Source organism: Hylobates moloch, unplaced genomic scaffold (assembly GCF_009828535.3).
Source record: "Hylobates moloch isolate HMO894 unplaced genomic scaffold, HMol_V3 SCAFFOLD_11, whole genome shotgun sequence".
In the NCBI taxonomy this organism is placed as follows: domain Eukaryota; kingdom Metazoa; phylum Chordata; class Mammalia; order Primates; family Hylobatidae; genus Hylobates; species Hylobates moloch.
In genome coordinates, this window is record NW_026652286.1 from 78,916,850 (window position 1) to 78,943,740 (window position 26,891).

At 37.5% G+C, this 26,891-nt stretch overlaps 1 long non-coding RNA gene across 2 annotated transcripts in view; it reads left to right on the top strand.

Annotated features, from left to right (window-relative positions):
• The window catches only part of LOC131384592 (uncharacterized), a 244,446-nt gene that overhangs the window by 52,446 nt on the left and 165,109 nt on the right, over positions 1 to 26,891 (top strand). For both annotated transcript variants that reach the window (XR_009215597.1, XR_009215598.1), the window contains one exon: positions 4,972 to 5,016. This is a non-coding gene — a long non-coding RNA (uncharacterized LOC131384592). The remainder of the gene's footprint in view (positions 1 to 4,971; positions 5,017 to 26,891) is intronic.

Consider the following 26,891-nt stretch of genomic DNA (forward strand, 5'->3'; position numbering starts at 1 on the left):
TTATTATAGTACTTTTTGTCTTTAGCTATATAATTTCCAGTCAAAATACCATTTCCAAAGTTACTTAGGTCAGATCTTCTTCCGTACCCAACCCTCAGTGAGGTTATATCATGCCATTGTAATTCAGTTAGTTTTTTTCATTATCTGCATTCCATCCCCTGCCCTCTTGGCTGATTTTAAAGAATTTTCATATAGTAGTATTTAGTCTTTAAAATGTAAAATTCTATGGGTTGTGACAAATTTATTTATCAAGATATTTATCAGATATTTATCAAGCCAGTATCATATAGAAGAGTTCTATCACCATAAAAATCCCCTCACAATAGTTTATTACTCTTTCCTTTTTCCAATCCCCGACAACCACTGATTGATTTTTCCACTTTTTATAGTTTTTCCTTTTTAATCATGTCATATAAATGAAGTAATATAATAGGTTGCCTTTGAATCTAGCTTCTTTCACTTATGAAAATACATTTAAGGTCCATCTGTTTTGTTGCATGAATCAATAGCTCATTACTTTTTATATTCCTGAGTAATAGTTCATAATATCTCTTACCTTAGTTTGTCCATCTATTCACTTATTAAAGGATTTCTACATTGTTTCCGGTTTAAGGTGATTATGGCTAACACTACTATAAACATTTGAATACGTGTGTGTGTGTGTGTGTGTGTGTGTGTGTGTAGTTAGGTTTTCAATTCATTCGGGTAAATATCTAGAAGCCTAATTGCTGGGTTGTATGTTAAGTCTACGTTTAACTTTATAAAAACTGCCAAAGTGCCTGTACCATTTTGCATATACCAACAATGAATGAGCATTCGTGATGGCTCACATCCTTGTTAGCATTTGGTATTGTCAGTTTTTAAGGCATTCATTTAATAATTTTAATTGGTATTTAGTGGTGGTATCTCATTTTGGCTTTAATTTGCATTTTTCTAATGAGAACTGATGTTGAGCATCCTTTCCTGTGACTTATTTTCCATTGCCGTATCTTCTGTGGTGAAGTCTGTTTATGTCTTTTGCCCACTTTTTAGTTGTGTTGTCTGTTTTCTTACTGTCAAGTTGTAAGTGTTACAAATCTTCTGTCACATATATGATTTGCAGATATTTCTCCCAGTTTGTGGCTTTTCGCTTTCTTAATGGTGTCATTGTCAGAACGAATGTTCTATCAACCAGGTCTAATTGATGAATTTTGTCTTTGTTGATCATGCTTTTGGTGTCATATCTAAAAATTCATAGCCACACCGAACGTCCCACAGATTTTCTGCTGTTTTCTTTTGTAAGTTTTATAATTTAAGTTTTACATTTAGGTTTATGATCCATTTAAGTAATTATTGTGTTAAAATATGTGACAAGGTTTATTTAATTTTTTGCAGGTGGTTGTCCAGCCATTCCAACACTTTGTTGAAAGGACTATCATTTTTCCATTATATTGTCTTTAATCCTTTGTCAAAAATCAGTTGACTATATTTGTATGGTTCTATTTCTGTACTCTCTTATTTTGTTCCCTTCATCTGTATATTTACTTTTTTTGCTAATATCGCACTGTTTTGATTAAAGTATCTTTATCATAAGTCTTGAAATTGGACGGTGTAACTTCAATTTTTTTTTTTCAGCATTATTTTTGCTCCTAGAGTTTCTTTGCTATGCCATGTAAATTTTAGAATCAGCTTGTTGATATCCACAACTTCTTCCTGGAAATTTTATTGGAATTGTATTGCATCTATAGAAAATTTAGGGGTTATCTCAGGTTCTGGCCTTAGTTACTGAAATAAGAGATAAGGAGTAGGTATGAAGGGTAGAGAGGAAATGGGATCATTTAGTCAGGTTAAGCTAGTGGTCTCTGTGATGTATCTAGAAGAAAGATGAACAGCAGAAAGTTGAATATGTGATGATGTTTTATTCTGGTCTTTCCTTTTCAACTCACAATAATGGCCACTCAGTCAATGAAAGATATCTATTCCGAAGGCATATTTTGCTTTTGGAAATGTAATTATATAAGGTAGAGTAATATAGAGGCTTACGGATGCAAGGCAGTAGATTGCTCAGTAATGCTTCTCTCTCTCTACTGCTAGTTGAGGCTACCTTTCCCCTTTATTTTGTGCCTAGATACTCATGCTTCTCTGGGAATGGTCCTCTCTGCCTTTTTTTTTTTTAATTATTATTATACTTTAAGTTTTAGGGTACATGTGCACAATGTGCAGGTTTGTTACATATGTATCCATGTGCCATGTTGGTGTGCTGCACCCATTAACTCATCATTTAGCTTTAGCTATATCTCCTAATGCTGTCCCTCTCCACTCCCCCCACCCCACAACAGTCCCTGGAGTGTGATGTTCCCCTTCCTGTGTCCATGAGTTCTCATTGTTCAGTTCCCACCTATGAGTGAGAACATGCAGTGTTTGGTTTTTTGTCCTTGCGATAGTTTACTGAGAATGATGGTTTCCAGTTTCATCCATGTCCCTACAAAGGACATGAACTCATCATTTTTTATGGCTGCATAGTATTCCATGGCGTATATGTACCACATTTTCTTAATCCAGTCTATCGTTGTTGGACATTTGGGTTGGTTCCAAGTGTTTGCTATTGTGAATAGTGCCGCAATAAACATATGTGTGCATGTGTCTTTATAGCAGCATGATTTATAGTCCTTTGGGTATATAGCCAGTAATGGGATGGCTGGGTCAAATGGTATTTCTAGTTCTAGATCCCTGAGGAATCGCCACACTGACTTCCACAATGGTTGAACTAGTTTACAGTCCCACCAAGAGTGTAAAAGTGTTCCTGTTTCTCCACATCCTCTCCAGCACCTGTTGTTTCCTGACTTTTTAATGATGGCCATTCTAACTGGTGTGAGATGGTATCTCACTGTGGTTTTGATTTGCATTTCTCTGATGGCCAGTGAGGATGAGCATTTTTTCATGTGTTTTTTGGCTGCATAAATGTCTTCTTTTGAGAAGTGTCTGTTCATGTCCTTTGCCCACCTTTTGATGGGGTTGTTTGTTTTTTTTCTTGTAAATTTGTTTGAGTTTGTTGTAGATTCTGGATATTAGCCCTTTGTCAGATGAGTAGGTTGCGAAAGTTTTCTCCCAATTTGTAGGTTGCCTGTTCACTCTGATAGTAGTTTCTTTTGCTGTGCAGAAGCTGTTTAGTTCAATTAGATCGCATTTGTCAATTTTGGCTTTTGTTGCCATTGCTTTTGGTGTTTTAGACGTGAAGTCCTTGCCCATGCCTGTGTCCTGAATGGTATTGCCTAGGTTTTCTTCTAGGGTTTTTATGGTTTTAGGTCTAACATGTAAGTCTTTAATCCATCTTGAATTAATTTTTGTATAAGGTGTAAGGAAGGGATCCAGTTTCAGCTTTCTACATATGGCTAGCCAGTTTTCCCAGCACCATTTATTAAATAGGGAATCCTTTCCCCATTGCTTGTTTTGGTCAGGTTTGTCAAAGATCAGATAGTTGTAGATATGCGGCATTATTTCTGAGGGCTCTGTTCTGTTCCATTGATCTATGTCTCTGTTGTGGTACCAGTACCATGCTGTTTTGGTTACTGTAGCCTTGTAGTATAGTTTGAAGTCAGGTAGCGTGATGCCTCCAGCTTTGTTCTTTTGGCTTAGGATTGACTTGGTGATGCGGGCTCTTTTTTGGTTCCATATGAACTTTAAAGTAGTTTTTTCCAATTCTGTGAAGAAAGTCATTGGTAGCTTGATGTGGATGGCATTGAATGTATAAATTGCCTTGGGCAGTATGGCCATTTTCACGATATTGATTCTTCCAACCCATGAGCATGGAATGTTCTTCCATTTGTTTGTATCCTCTTTGATTTCATTGAGCAGTGGTTTGCAGTTCTCCTTGAAGAGGTCCTTCACATCCCTTGTAAGTTGGATTCCTAGGTATTTTATTCTCTTTGAAGCAATTGTGAATGGGAGTTCACTCATGATTTGGCTCTCTGTTTGTCTATTATTGGTGTACAAGAATGCTTGTGATTTTCATACATTGATTTTGTATCCTGAGACTTTGCTGAAGTTGCTTATCAGCTTAAGGAGATTTTGGGCTGAGACAATGGGGTTTTCTAGATACACAATCATGTCATCTGCAAACAGGGACAATTTGACTTCCTCTTTTATTGTGCTGGAAGTTCTGGCCAGGGCAATCAGGCAGGAGAAGGAAATAGAGGGTATTCAATTAGGAAAAGAGGTCCTCTCTGTCTTAACATGGCCTGATCAACCTTCTCTGAATCCAGATCATGGAAGACCCAGAAGTAAGGCCTCTCCTTACTTAAGCCCAGATCTCAGGCCATTCTTGGGCAGTTCTTCCTCAGTCCTCACCCCCCTTATCCTAATTGAGATTAATCTCACCTTACCTTTCACTTTTCTAGGAAAACTTTATCCAAAAAAATTTGTCGCCAAAGACAGAATGTATTTATGTTGTCCTTAATGGAGCTAGGATGACTTTGCAAAGATGCACACCTAATCATGCCACCCTCCTGATTAAAAACCTTTTAATGGCCCCCATTTCCCACTAATGAAGTCCAGATTTCTCAACATTATGTTCAAAACTATTTGTGAGAGTCCTCTTGCTTTCCCCTCCAGACTCATCTGTCATTAATAACACGCTGTGATCCAGTAAAATGATTTTCCCTCACTTCTCAAGATTGAAGTAAGTGCTATTTCTAAGGGCTCCCATAGTCTCTGTGCTTGCCCCATTGGAGCAGATTTCTGAATTGGGATTTTCTCTTTATTTGTCTGTATCTCCTCTGCACTGCATGTCCCCTATGGGTAGAGGCAGTGCCTTGTTCTCTGATACATCCTCCAGGAGGAGTCACAGTGCCTGGAAGGTAAGTACTTTTTGAGTTAAAAACAAAAGAATGATCCAATTAATGCACGATTAAAGGCATCACTGTATTTATTTTCAAAAGGTGCTTAATATTTACAGTGATTTTTTATTATTATCCATGTCTTTGGATTTTCCAGGATGTTGCCAATCAGCAGTGCAGAGGCCATACACATAGAGAAACTGTAAGTTAAAATGCATTTTTATAGAACAGGACAACATTTTCAGTGCTTTCATTATATTATCTGACACAAAAAGAGAGTAATAATAGATCACCAGGCCACCTACATAATGAACCTGAGTTCTCCTTGTCAGAATGACCTTGTAGGACTATACAGAGTGATATTGCAACCATAACAGCAATTGAAGAAAGATCCAAAGCCCAGAACTCATATTAAATAGATGAGTCATAAATTGGAAGCAGGCATGTGTGGCACTCGTATTTAAAAGGAGCACAGAAATGAATTAAATAAGTAAAAATGAGATCTGGTAAATTGCCTGTCAGATAGCTGAGATCACTATAGCAAGCATAATCTTAGAATCATTATGACAATGCTGCATATGTACAGGTTGAGACACAATGCAAGTAATGCTAATTCCTTATATTTAATTAGAAATATTTTTATGTGAACTGAAAATTTATAGTTGCTTTAGGTTTCAAGGCCCAAAGGTATATAACTACAGTTTCTCACAGGCACAGTAGTCTCCACCCTTAAATGCATAATCAGATAGACAAACCCATACGTGACACCTTTGAAAATACTTGACTGCATAATTGCAAAATTCCTATCTGTCTTAGTGGAATGGAAAGAGTGCAGCTTTGAGGCCACTAAAGGATCGTTTTTAAACCTGGTTTTACTGCATACTAGCTGTGTGATATTTCATGAGGGAATTTCACAACTACTCTTGGTTTTCTTATCTACAAAATGGGAGAAAGTAGATCTTCGTTAATGATCTTCTAAGACAATGCTTGGAAGCAAGTGCTAGACACATTGTCTGATCCAGAACAAGATGCCACAAAAGAATCACAGCTGTTGCAACCATTTCTTGTAATTTTCTTTCTCCACTTGTTAGAAAGCAGAAATGTATTCTAACAGCAAAGTTTCCTCTGAACATATTTGCATGGATAATAAGAAAATGACATCAAGTGGGGAAATTGAGTTAATTATTGAGTTAAAAACTGAGTTGAAATTAAGTTTAAGGCCTAATTCCTGTTACAGTTTCATCTATTTTCCTTTCTTTCCATTTCCTAGTCTTTTATATATACTGAGTACGTGAGCTAGCCCAGGTGTTCAAACTTCCCAGGGCATTTTCATTATATAATAAGGACTAAAATAAATCCTTAGATGTTCAGGCTTATTTGAAAAAAGTGCTGTAGGTTCCTGATTCCTGCTATTAATAATTTTTTAGCTTAATGGTTTGAGTTCTCTGAAATGTAAAATGTGAAACCAGTTGAAGCTACTGTTAGTTATTAACATTTTGGTTCAAATCAGTTCCCAGTTCTTTTTTGAGGGCTAATTTTAATAGAAAAATACCTGAGGGCGCTGGTTGAGAAGTAAGGGTCATCTTCTTGGAGAGAAACTGGCAGTACTGATGGCCAACAGCCCACTGCTATTACTGAGGATCGAGGCTGGTTCTACTAATGGTGGCATCTAGCACTGTGATGGATCCATCCACTTGTGGCTATATCTTTATCCCATTTCAGTAAGACACAGGCAAAAGTTGGCAAACACTTTTGGATTTGTAAATTATGTTAGTATGTCACAGAAAAAATGATAAAGCTGCCAATTTTCAGTTTTCTATCAGGTTTTCTCATGTTAGTATAGGTTTTTTTTTTTAGAATGAGTGGCAACAGACAGATGTATTTCCCTATTTTGCTCTTGTCTGATCCGTTTTTCAGGTAGATGTACATGTAAGTAATTACAATCTATATTTTATCATGTAACTTTGAGAGTATTGCATGTGTTAGGAGTTCAGATTTGAATCAAAATCTCCAGCATCTGGGCTTTGCACTTGAGTGATGTGTTCCATTTTTTAATAGCACTTTATTGTCTACTTATGTTGTTTAGTTATCAGAGGTGACATCCACATTTTCAAATCTCTAAATCTTCTTTTATGTGTGGTGAAATTAAATACAATCATGTGGCACATTATTAATGCCAACTGGTTATCTTATTATATTAGATAAAAGGGATTGCATTTTCTATGTATTGTAAATCCCCTAACATTCAATCATACATACATTTTAGTAAGGTATCAATGATATGTCACATATACAATATATCACTCAATCTTGCTGGTTGTAGGTATTGAGGGCAAGGTTGTCAATTCTGGAGAAAATGGAGTGTGTTATACAGGAATTACCAATGCTATTGTTTTCTAATTGGCTCAATATCTGAGAAAGGATAAATATAAAGATGCCATGAACAATTTCTAAAAACGCATGCTAATACCTCAAATCAAGCTATACAAGTAATTAACCAGGAAATAATTGGTATTTTTGTAGTCCATGATATGCTATTTTATTTTCAGTCAGTTTTCACATAAAACTTAGATATTAATATAAGTTTAATTCTGCAGAAAAATTAGTGATTAATATTTCCTATATTATATCACAGAAGAATGAGAAATTTGTCATTTTCAAGCCTGTATATAGTTTTCTATTCTCCTTTTTCCCTCTCCCTGCAACACACACCCACATCACACCCATTGCTTCCCAACACATACCCCACAACCCCCACTAACCTCAAGAATGGAGTCTCAGATGCCTCTTCAGGATATTTGGAGATTTGGGTGAACACAGATGTCTCCAGAATTGCATAGGACACACTGTTTTGGTAGACTTTTCAAATCAGTAGCGGGGTGGGGGGGGCAATCTCACTTTTCTGACCTATAGATTCTTGATCCTTTTTGGGAAGAATAAATGACATCCCCAGGGCACAGATTGTGGGTGCCTATTTCATGCTAACAGGAAATTCCTCAGTTACCTTATATTATTATTATTATTTTTGAGACAGTCTTGCTCTGTCACCCAGGCTGGAGTGCAGTGGCATAATCTTGGCTCACTGCAACCTCCACCTCTCGGGTTCAAGCGGTTCTCCTGCCTCAGCCTCCAAATAGCTGAGATTATAGGCACACGCCACAATGACCAGCAAATTTTTGTTTTTTTAGTAGAGATGGGGACTCCTCATGTTGCCCAGGCTGGTCTTGAACTCCTGAGCTCAGGTAGTCTGCCTGCCTTGGCCTCCCGAAGTGCTGGTATTACAGGTGCGAGCCACCGCACCCGGCCAGGTCACTTTATATTCTAGACATTGTGTTTTGCAGAAAAGAAGTGATGATTCAGAAAAATTATTTATCCAAAGTTATCACTTATCCATTGTCAACCAACATTTATTCAGCACCTATATTTATCCAGGCAGATGATGACAGATCTGAGATTCAAACACAGCTAAACTCATTCCATAACGTTTTCTATTAGCTGACCAAATGTAATCACTCCCTCTTTTGAAGTACTTTTCTAAAATTATGTATTCATTTATTATGGAATATAGCATATGCTGTCATATCATTGTTGAAACATTTGTATTTTGTCCTCCTGTAGGTAATACATTTTTTGAGGGAAAGTCCTTCTCTTACTCTTACTTATGTATATCTCTCTCCCTACTCGGAGGCTTCTAGAATGTCTTTTTTCTTTTTAAATAGAAAGAAACATAATTAACAACATGCCATGTGGTTCCAACATCTAAATACCTGTTTATATATTTCTTCTCTTAGTAACAGGATCATCCCTGTTAGAGAAAACCAAAGACGGTTTTCTCTATCTCCAAATCTCTTTTGAATTCATCCCTTTCCTAGCCAGTCCCTTCCTTCATCGTTTGTCATCTGGACTAGTACAATGGTCCAGAGGTGTCTCAATGCATGAAGCCTCTCTCTCCTCTTTAATCTTTCCTGGCAGAACCATCGTCATAAGCCTTTTCACAAACTGTCCCACCACCACCATTGTGGCCTCATCACTACTCCCACCTGCCATGTATCTCATTCACACCAAGTTGTTCCCTTTCCTTGAATGTGCCATGTTCTTTCTTGGCTCCATATGTTGTCTGTCATTCTTTTGTTTTCCGGGTAAACTCTTTTCTGTTTATTTATTTATATATCCTGGAGAACCTTCTCTTTCTTCAAGTCTCAAGTCAAATGCCATTGCTTCATAGACACTCTCATAGATGCTCACCCTGATCCACATTCTCAGACAGTGTCTTCAATGCTTTCTTCTCTTTTCATATTTCTATGATATCTTAACAAAGTACCACAGACTACATGGCTTAATCAACAGAAATTTATTTTCTCACAGTTCTGGAGGCTGAAAGTGCAAGATCAAGTTTCCAGTGGGGTTCAGTTTCTGGTGAGGGCTCCCCCTGACTTGCAGCTGGCTGCTTTGTCCTCACATGCACATGTCTTTTCAGTTTAGGGCCCCATCGTTGTAACCTCATTAACCTTAATTAGCTCCTAAAGACCTCATCTCCAAACCCAGTCATATGAATGGGTGGGGGGACGGAGGGAGTTACACAATTGCACAGCAATTTGAATGTATTTTATTTAAGTATTATTCATGTTGAATACTTTTGCTTGTCTCTTGGTGTCACTAAAAAATGAACATTTAAAGCAGAAGGGCAGTGTTTGATTATGTTTGCCCTCTTTATTACAGAGCTGTCACACAGAGGGTGAACAAGGATTGTCAGGATGTGACTATGGAAGCCAGGAACTTGAATGACTTGTGATTTATATGATGTATTTATTTCTCCCCCACTACCATTCCTTGGGTATACTGTGTTTTCCGCCTTCAATCTGAAGAATTATAGAAATAAAAAAAGTCAAGGTAATCATTAATGAAAAGTGTCATTAGAATGATACCAAATTTCAACTTCCAGTGGCACGTGACACTGTAGAGATCAATGTGATCTGAAATTTTACTAACAGTTTTTAATTACTGTCTCTCTTTAAAATGTTCTGATTGGATTTTCCTGAAAATAATAATCATCTAGAAGCATTGCAATATCCATATTGTTACCCTCAGCTTTTATCCATATTGACTAAGCTATCTTTCCTGAGACTAAATTTACAAAATAGATTTAACAAGTTTTGGTGATGTAATATAGCCTCCCAATTATGCAACTGTTACTCCTAATATTAACTAAGAAAGATGTTTGAATGGAACCACTGAATTAAAGTCTTGGAAGAATTTTATTTAGTCTAGGGCTGATTGCTTTTTAATTTTTGTAAACATTTGCTAGTTGTCAATACTTTTATTTCTTGAAAGACTTAATATTCATTCTGGGACTCTAAAGCTAGACAAAGGAATAAAATATTACAGGAAACTCTGTCCTCATTTAAAAGTATTATTGTTCATAGGTGATTATGGTGTTTGACCACATAACACTGTAACATACAAGGGCCCCTGGCCATCAGCATTTGGTTAGATCCTTGCCAATACTCCATAGAAAAACCTATTTCAACGAAGTTCATTGAGTGTCTAGGTGCCATGTAAGGAGCAAGACTTGGAACACAAAGACAAAGAGAGCATTTTCAGATTATGCGACTGACGTGCTGCCCACTGTGCTAAGAGGGCCTCTAAAGGAGGACCTTTTCTTAAGGAGCCTGGTACCTACAGTGGGAGACAGATAGGTAAACAAATCACAAGACAGTAAGGCATCTCTTTGCCAGTCTGAAAGCAGGTCAGTAGCTCAAGAGAGGACAGAAGTAAACTCTAGCTAGAGAGGAGAAAAAAATGCATCTTATTTGGTGAAGGACCAAGCAGTGTGATTCAGGACTAGAAAAAGAAAGTATAAAATGAGAATATGGTGAGAACAGATTCTCAAAAGAATGACATAATCCCAGGACATCGCTGGATAAATTTGGGAAGGGAAATCGTAGAGGAGTTTGCAAAGATAAGGATGCATAGAGAAGCACAATTATATAAAATGAAGTCAGATATGGGAACCACTGAAATGAGGGCTAGGTTTTAGAGAAATATATATATATATATATATGTATATATGTATGTTCTGGAAAGGAGCAACAGTGCTACTGAAACACAGCTTTTATTCTAAGTGCACAGAGATCCATAGCAGTGTTTCCTCAGGGATAGATGAAGGCCAAGTACTCTGGTGACTTGGAGAGTCCCAAGGTTCATCCTTAGCAAAAGAGGTTTTAGCAGATAAAGATTTCACAAACTAAAAACTTTGTCATAGTCCTAGATAATAACACAGGAAGTTAATATTTCCTTCACATCTCAAATAAGTAAGAGCTTTCACTCCTAATAAGGAATGTACCTGCCCATGGTGTTATTCAGAAGGCCCCCCATTCCTTTGAAATGCACATCTTTTCAAAGTTCAGACAAGGGAAGCTGAGATTGTTTTTAATTCTTCCCTAAGTAGTGGAACTTTGCAACTCATGCCTTTCCCCACTAAGCTCATTGCCATATGTGCCCTTGGAAATTAAATCGTTTCACAATTTGACTTTTCCTTGAATGTAGAATTAGAAAACCACAATTTTAACAAAGTTATCCTCACCTTCTAAATCAGAAAGATGTGATCAAGTTAATTATTGTAGATTGGAAATGTTAGGGCCAGTCCTCCCTGTAGAGGGAGCTGAATGTGGACATAATCGGAGCTCCCTGTGACCTGCTTTCAGAGGTGTAGAAAGTACACAGCTGCGGGCCGTACTGCATAGGTCTCAGGTGATGCTTGTGAGCAGGAGCACTGTGGGGGAAAGACGGGATCTGAGCCAGCCAAGCGACAGCACCAGAGGAACTCTCCAGGTCTATTATCACCTGGACTATTTAACTCTGTGTGCTTAAAATAAGTAGGTCCACAGAGATTTCAGACCCAGAAGTCAGGGATGGGTATGAAGCAAAACAGAGGGAGATTCTTCTGCTTCTAGGCAGGTTAGCCCAGTAACTGAATAAAATATTCTTAAGCTCTTATGTGCCAGGTATTGTATTAGGCAACGGGAGGAAAACAACAAATATGACAAGAGTTTCTACCCTCAAGCATCTTATGTTGAGTCCACCTATGGACTACATAGATGAGAAAACAAAAAATTACATAGCTGTTTAAAAGGCAAAATACGGGACTCCAGGAGATCAACTAAGACTCTTAATTGAGGCTTTGGTTCATGAGAGAAGCTTTCCTAAAGATAATGGCATCTAAGACAAGATTTAAGTCATGAGTTACAGTTAGTCAGAAAAAGTTGGAAAGAGGGTCCCAAGCAAGTCAAAGACAAAGAGGGAAAGAGACTTACTGCAAATAGACCAAGATGACTAGAGCCCAGAGTGGATGTGAAGGTCAAGCCTGGGTTTTCCAGTTTCTTGCATGTGTTGCTTTTCTCCTTAAAGAAAGCTAGGAAGGGCCGGGCGCAGTGGCTCATGCCTGTAATCTCAGTACTTTGGGAGGCTGAGGTGGGCGGATCACGAGGTCAAGAAATCAAGACCAGCGTGGCCAACATGGTGAAACCACATCTCTACTAAAAATACAAAAATTAGATGGCTGTGGTGGGTGGGTGCCTGTAGTCCCAGCTACTTGGGAGGCTGACCAGGAGAATCGCTTGAACCCATGAGGCAGAGGTTGCAGTGAGCCGAGATCGCGCCACTGCACTCCAGCCTGGGCGACAGAGTGAGAGTCCATCTCAAATAAAAGCTAGGAAGGCCTGCCTTTGGGTGTTGATGACTGAACATGAGATGAGGGTTGGATCTGGTATGCATAAATCAGAGTGCTTTGAACAGGTCAGGCTGACACAGAGAAAGGCAGCATACTTATTCTAAGACAAACTCTTTAAAAGAAAATGAGCCTCGCAAGTCAAGGAGACCAAAAAAAGTCAACTCTGAAGACCAGGATAGTGAATGGGAACTGGAGGAAAAATCAGTAACCTAAAGGATAGAGGGCAAGAGTGGGAATAGGTGAGGAACAACAGCAAAGGGTTTGGTGAGATTCCTACAATCATTGCCTTCATGTGTTTAGCTTATGGGATGGCAGTTTTAGACCCTATATGTGTGCCAAGCTGGCTAATGATTGAGAGCGACGTTTTGGGGCTTTTTATTTTTCATGGAGACAGTATTTTGTGAAAAGGCTTTTATTTTGTGTACGTAAGAGAAGACATCTATTTCCTTGGAAGGAGAAATGTTTTTAAAGGATCCATTTCATGTCTTTGTGTGCTTTTTTATTTTAACCTTTAAATAAAATGCCAAGATAAATGGGAAGAAATCTGCATGTATAGGTTATCCTTAAATCACTTTTTGCATGCACGGATGAATTTATTAATTCTTTTATAAAACAGTTCCAACCACCACACTGTTTTACATGCTGGAGATAGGTGAAGCTTATACCTTAGTGGATAAGAAAGACATGTACCAAATTAATAATTTTGTTTACATATGTATATATATTAAACTGTTATAAAAATGACATAGGACAATGGGATGGACACTGAGGGGTAGCTATGAGTAAGGTGATGCAGCCAGCCCCTTAACGGATGTAGAGGAAGTGTTCCAGGCACTGAGAATGGTGAGTGCAAGGGGCCTAGGCAGGGAACAAGTTTGAGAAGTGTCAGGGCTTTTCAAAAGGCCAGGAGAATTGTAGAAGAGGCAGAGGGGAGAGAGATCATGGAGAATCTCATAGGCCATGGGGTTTTATTCTAGGAGTAGTGGGAAATTACTGAAAACTTTTAAGCAAGGTTTACTATGATATGATTTGTGCTTGCATTTGTTGCAAAATAAACTTATGGAGGAAAAGTGGAAGCTGGAAACAAGCTAGCTATCCATTACAGTGGTTCGGTTGAGAGATGACGATGGTCTTAACGAGTTGCAGTCTTACAGTAGAGATGGTAAATCCTGAATTCACTCTTTATAAGATGCCAGAGGTTGGGAAAATTACCTACCTTCTTTGAGTCTCTAATTCTTCCCCTATAGCACAGCATATAATACTGTGCCCCCCTTGTAGAGATGTGGTGACTTAAATAAATAAGGTATGTTAAAGTTCTAGAACAGTGTCTGGCAAACAGCAGACTTTAATCTGCATTCATTCCTCCCCTAAGCAGGCATTCTCATTTACCTTCTCACAGAATTTGCAGGTTTGTCATGGAGAAAATGCCTCCTGATGTGGGGTTGTAGTCAAGAGGACACTAAGAAGAGCCTCGATAACTGTGGACCTTCTCCCCAAGATTTCCAGACACTTGGCTCCTCTAGCCATTTACTAAGAACATTTTTGGGAATCAATGAAATAAGAAGCTATGATTCAAGAAGAAGTCAGAAGTTCTGAGAGTACAATTGGAGTTCATTCAAATACCTAATTTAAAAAGTGGAAACACTGTGGCCTAGAGTAGTTTTGATAGCACACCAGGAAACAAGCAACTAGCTAATCCTGGCCAGGCGCAGTGGCTCACACCTGTAATCCCAGCACTTTGAGAGGCCAAGGTGGGTGGATCACATAAGGTCAAGAATTTGAGACCAGCCTAGCTACATGGTGAAAGCCCATCTCTACTAAAAGTACAAAAATTAGCCTGGCATGGTGGTGGGCACCTGTAATCCCAGATACTTGGGAGGCTGAGGTCGGATAATTGCTTGAACCTGGGAGGTGGAGGTTGCGTGAGCTGAGATCGTGCCACTGCACACCAGCCTGGGTGATACAGTGCAAATCAGTCTCAATAAATAAATCAGTTGGTCCAGATCCTACACACACACAAAAATACACTGTTAGAGACTAGCACAACTCAGTAAATTTTTATTAAGCTGCTACATATGCTTAGTAGTGTGCTAAATAATAATTCAAAATATCAGAGAATGGATTTCAGGGCTTCCTCCTGTTTCCCTCCAGCCAAATGCCAAGCTGTTCACTTACTCTTAAAGTATTCCTTCATAGACACTAAATCTGTAATGGCATTTCCAGACCACAAATACTTCTCCACTGATTGCCACTCATCAGCCCTAGACGACCACCTGGTCATCACTGTGGGTGCTGTCACATGCTCCACTCTGTTCCATCTGGTCTCAACTAGAATAAGCACTGCAAAAACACCAAATGATGGGCAGTATCTAACATAATTTCTAGAGTGTCTTCTTAAAATAAAGATATTTGGACTAACATTGAAGTTTTTAAGCATTTTAATTTTAGCATTTTGTTCAAGATTGGTTTGGGAGGAACGTGATCTCCAGGGGACATCCTTGCCTTGACCCAGAATCAACTTGGCATTTGACCTAATATGAACTCAGCCTCCCACCAGGGTAGTTACTCCTATGGACACATTTTCATCAAACAGCTTATTTTCTTGAAAATTCCTGTGATTTGGATGTTAACATCCTGGTTGTCCAGGAGGACCTTGATATAGTGGTAAGGGGGATTAGCTGCCCACCCATTCTCACTCCAGTAGCACATGTTGGAGGGACCATTGCTGCTGGGAGTGAGTATAACCTGGCAACTGGTTGAGATTTTCTCCACACTCTGTATCTCAGAAAATCTCAAACAAACAGTGCCCATTAGAAAGAAGTTATTGAGCACACATATCTAGGCTGGACATTAGGCTTTATTCAGAAACCAATAAGTGTCAAAGTAATGTTTACTTGTAACAACTTGGTGGCATAAGCATTCACTATGCATCATGCTTTTAAAGCCTCCCAGCTGAGATGGATGGGATGGTTAGAGTGGCTGGGGCCTTGCTTCTTTCCTTATAGTTTCATCATTGAGTAGGGAAGCCGGGAATTATTGACCCAGCATCCATAATTTTTTCCCTTAACACAGATGCTCTACACCAGGGAGAAACATTTTCTTTTTGTCAATAATTTACATACATATGCAAGCTGTTTTGTGTTTTTTTCCATAGGTTAGTAGATTATTTCTGCAAATATGGAAACACAACTCCAGCACAGATGCCAAAAGTCTTGCCAGTGTCATAGCTTTGCAACTCATCAGACTCTGAGGTTGAAGGAAACATGCTTTTGAGCCATGGTATTGAATCCATTTCTCCAATAACATTCGCTGGATGATAGTAAACCTATTAATGAGAAAATGGATCCAGAAATGAAATTCTGCACACCTCCCTTCCAAAAAAAATCTCTTGGGAGTATTCTATGTTTCCCTTAGTGAACCTCGTCAAAGAAAAACTCTTGGCTGTATTCTCTGTAAACTGGTCCAACAAACAGGAAGAAAAATAAAAAGTACAATGTCAGCACTTTCAGCTTTAGGCATTATGTCTTGATTTCCTTGGTACTCACAGGACAAAAGAACCACTTTCCTAACTTGTTGAAATTCTTCTACTTTATTATTCCCAGTGTTGGCCAGCATTTCTGGCATTTCATTGCCTTCAAACTGTTGAAGCTAAACAGTAACCTCTTCAGAAAATGAGGTCCTTTTTCTTGAAGATCTCTTTTGGCACTTCAGGATATTTTTGCAAGTCACTTCCTGGCAATTTTTAAGTCTATTGTTTCCAAACTCAACTTCCCCAGTGAAGCACATAATGTCTTTGGCATGCATCCTCATCAAGGTCTTAGTAAACACAAAACAATGTTAGGTGTAGATAAAGTAGGAATTTGCATACTTGGAGTGATTTAAGGGCATCATCACCTATCAATATCTTTATATAATTTTCGTCTTGGTGACTGATATTTCCACCATTCGAGAAGTATTATTTCTGTTGGAGTAGTCTACCTTTTTATATGGATTAGTTCATCATATATTAAATATTCCAACCAGTCTTGATAAAATGGAATACAAAAAAAGCAAGGTGGAAAGTGTGAAAAGTTTAAAATTAAAAATGGTACAACTAGGCTCTCTATTCAGTAGTGTCACCAACTGGCTGGGTGACTTTGTATGAGTACGTGCTGAACCCTCTGGCCATCTACAAAATCAAGGCTGTCAACAAGGAGAGTGTTAAGGTTCTCATCATTGGTGTGATGAGAATGTGCATGAGGTGACCCAGAAGCAGGGCTCACTGACAGGACATGGCCTGTTAGCAGTTTTGATGGGTGTTTTGGAACTCAGGGTCCACAATTGATTACTGCACCCTGAAGAAAGAGGCTGTAATGAAGAGAAAAGTAGCAGCGAAGGAAAGACATTAAAGGTAATGGGAAATTTTGTGTTGTCCAGTTCAGCAACTGTTTATTGAGCATCTTCTATGTGTGAAACACTGTGCTAAGTTACAGGGATACAAAGATGAGCCTGAGAGAGTCCCTGCATCAAAGAGATCAAAGAGAACCTTACAAAAATGCGTAGTAACAAAATATTATTGCTGCACATTAAGCCAGTTCTGTGTTCCCCGTGCTGTACGAGCCTGGAGGAGGAATCACTGGAAGATGCCTGGAGAAGATGACAACTGGAGTAAGGCTAGCAGAGAAAGTGGAAGTTTTCAAGAACAACAGGGAGTGAAAGAATATCCCAGGAGAGCATTCCGTGGAGAAGAAAGAGCCAAAGCCAAGTTATGAAGATGGGAAAAGCACGATGTATGTGAGAAGCAGCCTTCTGACAATAAACTTCTGGTTTAGCAGATGAGCTCCTGGGCACAAGACACCATGGTTTTGAGGGTAGGAAGGAGAAGAAAATAATATTCTTTTAAAACATGTTCTCAGTTCTAGTGGGCATCATCATGTATGTTTCTGCTATTTTACTTCCCAGGCCTCAAAGTCATTAACTCCTAATTTCCAGTATATAGATGGAAGAGTTAGTCACATATTAAAGTCTCCAAATCCTTTTATCCAACTTATAGATGGTAGTGTTCATCTGATGAATTAGGACATACTTTTAAATCCTTGGTTTGCCTCTGAATTCCTATACAGTGAAGCCAGAGACAAGATTTAGCTGAGATAGAAACCAGGGCTCATTTCCCTGCTTTCAATACTCTACTTGTCACTACACAAATATCAGTTTAATTCACACTTAAATATTTAATAGCCTCTAATCATATTAAAAGCATTTAAATTTGCAGCTGAACTTTCATTTCACCTCTACTGCACAGAGAAATTAAAAAGTCAGTTTCCAGATGGCTGCAGCATTCAGTGTGTGCTCTCAGAGGTGGCCTGGTTAATCTGGAATTCAGAGTCTGTTGAATGTGCTGGGAGATATCAGATTTCAATGCCCCAGGTATTCCTGAATCCCATAGCTCAGCCTTGCAGGGATTAGCTAGCCAATCTGTTTCTATTTCAGAATTTACTGTGTGCCCAGCACTGTACTAGACACAAATGAGACCAAATAATAATATTATTTCTAGTACGTAATATTTTTCTTGTTACAGGGGAGGCAAGCCAGCCTTGCTCACATTAAGTAATTAGTCAAAAATTGGGAAAAATAGTTTTGGTGAACTGCTATGTAATATCACTTAGTTTTGTTTTGTCTGTTTCTGGTTTTTTTTTTTTTTTTTTTTGAGATGGAGTCTTGCTGTGTCGCCAGGCTGGAATGTAGTGGCATGATCTCGGCTCACTGCAACCCCCGCCTCCTGGGTTCCAGCGATTCTTGTGCCTCAGCCTCCCAAGTAGCTGGGATTACAGGCATGCACTGCTACACCCAGCTAATTTTTGTATTTTTAGTAGAGACAGGGTTTCACCATGTTGGCCAGGATGGTCTCGATCTGCTGACCTCGTGATCCACCTGTCTCAGCCTCCCAAAGTCCTGAGATTACAGGCGTGAGCCACCGCACCCAGCCTATCACTTAGTTTTTTAAAGTGAGTATCTTTCACTGGCTGGTGAGAAGCCCATGACAGAAACAGAAAAATGAAATAGGTCAGCTATAAACTGTTTTGCACATTGAATCTGAGCCAAGTGGAGTCTGCAGGTTTCAGGAAGTAATATGAGTTTTCCTGGTTGAGAAGTGAGGTCAGCCTTTAGATGCTGGTGGAAGGGATGGACTACAAAAGGCACCTTTGGCATCCCCTGACACCACTATCTCTCAAGTTCTATTAAAGATGTCTACTATTATAAATGTCCAAAATGAATTATTTGGGACCATCCACTGAATCATATATTTAATAAATATTTTTAGTGCACTCTTACAAATGCCACAGGCTGAAAATGCCAACATGATAGACATAATATTTAGCATCAAGAATCTTACATTCTAGTAGGCGTGGAAGACAAATACACGGTAAGCACAGTTCAGCGTGAAAAGCACTACAATAAACACACAGTACCAGGTGTGATAACGCAGAGGGAAATGTCTCCTAAACCTGCCTAGTCAGTCAGAGACGCTGATCACCTTACTGGTGATATGATGCTTAATCTGCGAATAATGAAGCAGAGAAAGGTTTTCTAGGCTGAGAAGTAAGTGGGTCAGGACATACTCTGGAAGTTTTAGTTGAGAATGGCTGAGATGTAGGTATTTGGGGGCGTAGCAAAGATGAGGGTGGAAACCAAGCAGGAAGGGACCATGTCATGATGACAGCACTAAAACCCTTTTGAGAAGCAAATTTTGGGAGAAGAAATAAACATGAATCATTTACTTTCCACTCACACTTTGCACCAAATCAGCAAATATATTGACCTCTGTTAAATGAATGACACACAGGATAGTTATGTTTCTATGTAGCCTTCAAGAAACTATAAGGCGTTGGTTACAAGGATTTGGTAAGGCTTATAAACTCAGGGTGCCAACTGAAGACACTGGGCCCCTTGGGTCTAAGATGAAATGTGTTTCAATAATAAAGGAATGCTTCCTTTATTATTGAAAGCATTTATTTATTGTGCAAGCATTTTAGAAAATAGACACTAATTTCCCTATAGGAAAGTTTCTGTTGGTAAATCACTCCTCCACTTATTCATTAATTTAACATAAATTCTTTTAATGTCCAGTCTATCCTGGGCTCCAAGATGTAAGGTGTAGGGCTTTGGGAACCTCATCCCAAATCACTGAAAACATATGGCAGAGCTCCTGGCTGGGCTCCCTGCTCTGTCGCCTCACTTTCTCCCTCTTCAGTATTTTATCCAGGTCTCAACTCCCCAGTTACTGCTGGCAGCTCCAAGGAACTTTGCCCATCTCTATGCCCTGGGTTATATAGAACAAAAATTAAAAAGTAAATAATATATAGCTCTTTCATTTAAGAAGTTCATTTCCTAGGAAAAAGAATAAATGTACAAAATGAAATCCTGGTACAAAATGATTAGAGCTATAAAAATGTACAGGATGAATTAGAAGGCAGGTAGAGACAATGGAGGCAGTGAGACCAGCCAGCAGACTTCTGAACTGGTCTGGATGGAAAGGGAGGCAAGAGGTGAAGGTGGACAGAACAGGGAAGACTTCAGACTTCGGAGTTGTCCTGCTATGTAGAGTGTGGCTGTGACTCAATGCTTATTAATGCATGGATCACATTTGCCTTCTGGTGACTTCTTTGGCCAAATGCTAGAATGTTAAATCACAAGGGGAAGAAATCAGCAGCAGATTTTTCAGTGTTTTCCTCCAAATATTGTCGAGCCAGGAGGTCTCGGTTTACAGAGGAACTGGGGAAGTTACTAGGACTCGCTGATGGAAAACACAAAGATCAGATCGGGAGTCAACTATAGTTCCAGTTTGATAAACTGAACATCTCACAGCCACACAGTTGTGATTTTTTTTTTACAGTACAATTTTGAGCAACTCTCTATTATTCAGTTGATGGGGGGGGGGGAGGAAGACTCATTACCCTGGGGAGTTTACTGTCTCTTATTTTACCTTCTCAAAATCAAAATTATAAAGTGGGAATTAATGCAACACAATGCAACACACCATATGCAACATAATGGAACCAAGCCTCCGCCATTTGCTAAACATTCTCTGCTACGTAACACCTAAGTCACAGCTTGCCAGTGCTTACCAGTGGATGGTATAGCTTTTTGTTCCATCTTAGTTGTATAGCATTTTTTTTTCTTTTCTGGTATTTAACAGTTCCACTAAAGTACTACTTCAGTGGGAAGAGAAATCTTTGAATTTCACCAGCTTGTAACTCATACACCTAGATTCATTTTAGTCCTGGCAAGAGCAATTGGTTCATCTTTAGCCCAGGCTGTAACAGGAAGGTGATCTATTTGTTCATCAGGTGCACTATTGTTTTCATCAATGGATTGTCATTTTTAAAATTAAACCCTTAACAGTATAGTATCATACCCTTTCTTCTCTGCTAGTTTTCTCTTCTCGGCTTTTCACACATTTTAATATAAGAGAATCGGAAATGTGCTGAAATATACGTGATTGTGCTTTCAATGCTACTGCATAGGAGTATTTCTGAGCTTGTCATAAAATGTCATAAATGACACAGGCACTACCAAGAAGCATTTAAATTCATTTACATTTAATGGAAAGTTATTTTTCATAAATCATGCTTTCCCAAGTAAACTTCCTGATGAATCATCAAGCTTTTGTATCATAATTCAAGTACTGACCCTCTGCAATGAGGACAGCTTGCAGCAAAATTGTACTGGGATTAAAAATTTTGTTTTTCTACCATCTTTTGACAGAGCTTTTATTGATAATCTTACTGTTATTAAAATGAATAGCTAGTATAATTATTATGTATTTCTAAATTCCTTAGATTCAATAAAAATTACCTCTTGTTTTTGCACAATGGCAATGTCAAGTATTCCTGAGTTTTTATACAATTTCATCAAATCTCTTCATTATGTGTTGTTTTACAGTATATGAAAATTGTTATTAGTCTGCTGCCGATTGCTTCCATCCAAAAATAAATGAAACAAAAAATTGAGAATCACACAACAATGGCATATAGAATTTAGCAATGGGAAGAACTCGGGTGCCTGTTACTCAGCAGAAAACAGGCTGGAGGGTTGAAGCAGATAATATGGAAAATAAGTAAACAACCTGATGAAATTCCCCTCACATTTTTATGATAGCTTTGCTTTTAGTAAAATAATTTTTCTGTGTTTTCTTGGTGTATTTTTGTTGGGGAAGAAATTGCTAGCATCTTTATTCATGTTGGAATATCCTGGAGTGAAATTCAATGTCACTGGTTTGGTTTTTCATATTTTGACTAGATGTCAGTTCACTAGTTGGAAGGTTCTGTGTCTGTAGTATTTCATCAATTGACATTTCTGAAGGCTTTGCTTATGTAATGTAACAGTCATGAATCGAAAATTGGAATACCATGCATGAGAACCTCCTTAGTAAACATTTACAGTTTATCTTGTTCCAGCACTTTAAAAAAAAATAACTTTATATTGTGTATGAAAAAGCAATTTAAAACCTTTGAGTATTTAAAGTACATTTATTTATTGCCTACTTGATCATGTTTTTCTTTCGTGTCCTAGGCTGGGTTCCCTGGAAATAGACTTGAGATGCAGATGCATATGCAAGTAATATATTGGTATGTGTGCTAAGAGCAAAAATTATGAGGGATTGAGGGAAGCTGGAGTGGGTATAAGAAGTTGAATTCTGGTGCAATGACAAAACAGAGGCTGTTTGCACAAGGAGCTCTGAAGCTGGTATAGATCTTCAGAATTTCCGAAACTGGGCTGTGGTTCTTCCACTTCAACCAGTCATTGAATGTAGCCTGCTACTGAGGATGGGATGTCATCATGAGCAACATAGCTTCCTTTGGTTGATGGTAATTCCTAGGGAGAAACAAAAGTGTGAGCTGCCAGGAGCCAATACTTCTGGCAGCTAGCGGAATATGTACCTTTGTCCTGAAGGGATATCTGGGCAGCACACCACAATATGGAGAACACCCACTGAAAACCCTAGACATGGTATTACTACTTTTGGAGAATTTCTATTAAAGCTTATAGATATTTGACACTGAAAGCATTTGACTACGAAATGGTATAGCATTGCATATTTCAAAATTCATGGTTTGAAAAAATACAATCTGTTAAAAACTCCACTGAATTGATGTGACTTGAAGTTCTGGGTCTTGCTTTCTTCTTGACTAACCTCAGTGTATTAGTCATGGCTGCCTCTACCTTGAAAAATGCTTGAAGCACTGAAAAAGTTAGGATACGTTTACTTCTGAACAAAATGGAGGCTAACGTTATTTTCTGAAAAAGTGCTCTGGTATAGATATTATTGGTATAAAATAATTTAATAATAATCCTGGTAAAAATCTAAGAGTGAGTTTGAGAAATCAGTTTTGAACTCACAAATTTTATTTGTGGTCATTTAACCAACATTTATTAAATATCTACCATATGTCAGGAACTACAGAGGAATCAGAAATGATTTCTTATTCTTGAAGAGTTTATAAACTATTTGTGATAATGACAGATTTATGTCATCAATATTGGTTACCCACAGAAAGATGGGATTCTGCCATATTTAAATACAATCACTATGACAGTTCAGAGAAAGGATAGATTTTGAATCAGTAAGAAAATATTTGTGGAAAATATGGCCTTCGATAGATGGAGGAGTACTGGATATTTGGAGTTTGGAAAAGATCAGTATTTCTAGATTTAGGAAAGAATTTGAATGAAAACATAAAGATAGAGGTATGAGATTTCCAGATCAGCTGGAGCTAAGGATAATTAAGTAAGTGTTAGACGTGGAAAAGAATGCCAGCTAACTGAGGATCTTGAATGCTGGGCTAAGGATTCAAAGTTTTTAATAGACGAGTGGAAATTATTGAGGAGTTTTGACTCTAAGACTGAATAGTTTTCTCTTGAATTAATTCTAAATAGTTTAGTTTCTCTATTTGGTTTTTTGGAAACACAGAGCTCTTAATTTCAAACCATTCAACTAGCATTTGTTGTTCACTTATATCCTTAGTTTCTCAAAATCAGTTTCTAGTATACTCTATTGGACCATTTAAAAAATAAAAGAAACACATTTCCAATTTAAATGCCTTCTGAACAATTTTATTAAAAAAATACCGCTGGCACTTGAAGCTCAATATGTCCTAAACTATTCGTAATTTACATCTCACTAGCAAACATACACACACAAACAAACACACACCACAAGCATCCCATCTGCTGGCTCTCATCACAATTAATTATATAATGAGGAAAACTGCGCTATTAAGTAAGTCTACCAGCAAACATTTCCACAGTCTAGACAGATTTTTTTTTGTGTGTGTAGATAGTGTGGGAGTGGGAAGTTCGATTGTCTGCTTTTTCTTTATTCTGAGAAAACATTAAAATAGGCTTTTTGGTTTTGCCAACGTAAGTCTCAGATTGAGACAGAGAAGATCAAAATTATTCTGCACAATAAAGTTAAGAGGTTGTCTTTAGATGAAAATATTATTATGATTTTAATAATTTTTTTTCTGCAGGAGACAGGTTCTTTGAGAATTTGATACAGTGAGCATATTATATAGGTGATTAATAAATATTTGTGGAATGAATGAATGAACATGCCATTAGTTATGTATAATTAGTTTTCACCATTTTATAGTTGCAGAAAGTGTCACATAGAAAGATTAAATAACTTTCCCAAGAGCATTCCGTTAGGAAGTGGCAGGTCCATGCTCTTGACATATTGCAATATTGCTTCTGGTAACATGGCAGGAAGGGATCAACAGAGCTGCTATAAGCAGCAGTCCTAATCTAAACGTGAGAGGCAAAAGGGTATTGGATTTTCTGCAGTTAGACTCCATGAGAGCTTGAGATATTTTGATTGACTATTAACTGAATGGATGATGCTAGAAGAATGCAACACTTGATCACCCAAGGCAAGAATCTTCATGTCAGACTTGACATTTTGTTCACCTCTCATATTCAGTCGTTTGTCAGGCTGATCCGTTCTTTACCCATCTTTTCAAATCTATCTTCTTCCTTCTAGTTTCATAATTATTGCTATAAAGTTAATGCACTGAGATGATTTTAACAGCATTCTAAATTATCTATCTCCAGATTCATCTAAATCCTAAACACTTCTCTCAGAATAATCTCTCATTTGTACAATCTTCTAGTTCTTTCCAGACACACATTCTCACTCTTGTATTTCCCCCGATTTACTAAGTTTTAAAAAGATGTTTCTTTTCAAAATTTAAATTACACTTTCCTTTTCTTGCTCCTTAAAAGAGGAAGAAGCTTTTCTTTCTAAGCAATTTTTCTATCTCTGTCTTTATCATCAATATTGCCATCTATTTTAAACTTCAGGTAAATGAAAATCCTTAAATTAAGACATTTTTCTGCTAAACTACATATCTATCATTTCTCATTTCTATATATTTTGTGTCTTTTACTCTCGCTCTAGGTTTTATCATATTAGATTTAGTCTATTATTTAAGGTGGCTAACATGTTTGATAATCTTAATTCGGTTATGCAACATTGTCACTATCCCAGTCAGCTGTGAGTTATTTGATGAGCATTCTGCTTATATATCCATTCAAATTATCTAAAAATGTCAACCCTAGATTCTGGGAAGATAGACTAGGAACTGGAGATATAGCCAATACATGTACAGCACAAAAGTGAGGCTGGTTAGAAAAGGCCATAGGGGCCAATTCTTTTCTTCTCCCTTCTCTCACCATTTGCCATTTCCACCATAAACATTCTCTGCTCCTCTTTTCTCATCTCATCTGTAGGTGGAGATTATCGTAGTACTCACTTTATAGGTATTATAAAATTTAAATGAGATAATACAGGAAAATAATGCATGTTAACTATTATCATAATTAAACTAACTACAAATTAGCAGAAACAACAATCTGGCATGCATGAAAATCCTGATTATGGCAGGAAGGATTTATGCCAAACAGCTCATGAGAGTTCAGTTTTGTTTTATTATAATATGATTTTTATACCACCTACGCATCCAACAGAAATTATTTCCTCTCTAGTTTGCAAAAGATGCAAAGTCAAAGATCACAAAAAAGAAAGTGGTCAAAAGCTATTTGCAAAGCTGTTACCTGAATTTATAGTCTTTTTTTTTTTTTTTTTTTAAGGAATCTAGTTAGTTTGGCAAATCATCTATACAACATTTGTTTGAGGTCAGTGTTATGATTTCATTTACAGCATTGGCCTACTTCATGGACTATTTATGTCAATATTGTAGTTTGGAATTTTGATTAAAGATGCAAAAAAAATGTGACTGCGATGTGAGTAACACCTTTGGTTTACAATCAGATTTAGCTCCCTTCCTTTATTCATCAGGGTGAAGAAATTACTTTGTTACTCAAATACTAATATGAGCACTTAGTAATTTATCTGTTATTCAAGTTATTATGGAAAAAATATCTATAAAAAAGGCTAACGTAACATTTAGGAGATTAGAGTTTTTAAAGTTCCCGTGTTAATATCATATTCATGTCATTATTTTAAACTGGAATTCAAGCTCCAGATTTATGGGTTATATAGATATGCAGAATTAGAGTGGACAATTAATTTCTTCCTCTCTCTCCTGCTCATTCTATATAGCAGCTAAAATTCACTCAGGGTCTTTTGTATACTATGTTGTAATTTGTTTTAACAGCATCTTAACAAATTGATAGGTTTAGTAACCAAGTTACATATACACGCAGAGGAAAATATGTACTTTGAATAAAAATTTCTATTTATCGCCCAAGTATCTAATACTATATAAATATATACACACACACATATATATATATACATATATATTCTCAAATCATCATAACATTTTTGTAACATAAATTTTATTAATCTTGTTTGTAAATGATAAAATCGGGGCTTATGGACTATAAATAACTTGCCTTAAGTCACAAATCAAAGATTTAAGATGTTTATTTAACTTCAAAGCTTGCATATTATCCATTAAAACATAATGCTTCTGCTAATTTCTTTTACAACTACGTCAAATAGCATTTGTTAGGATACAGGTAAGGCTTCCCTAAATTTATGTTTACCAGTAGTATTAGGGATTGGAAGAAATATAAAAATAGAAGGTGGAGCAGAATGGCAGACTAGATTTGCTAAAATTCTACCTGCTAAAAAAAATACCTATATGTAGTATAAAATATATTTTATTATTTTGCTTGGTCCCAGATTTAAGGGAGCATGCAAAGGGTTCAAGAAATAGAACAGGAGGCTGATTCTTGAGCAGTAAGCTCTAAATTAGGTTTTTCTTGAAGGCAAATACTTATATTAGCACCATAACCAAGAGACTAAGCATTGGATTAGCTGCAAAGTGGGGAGGCTGAACCTG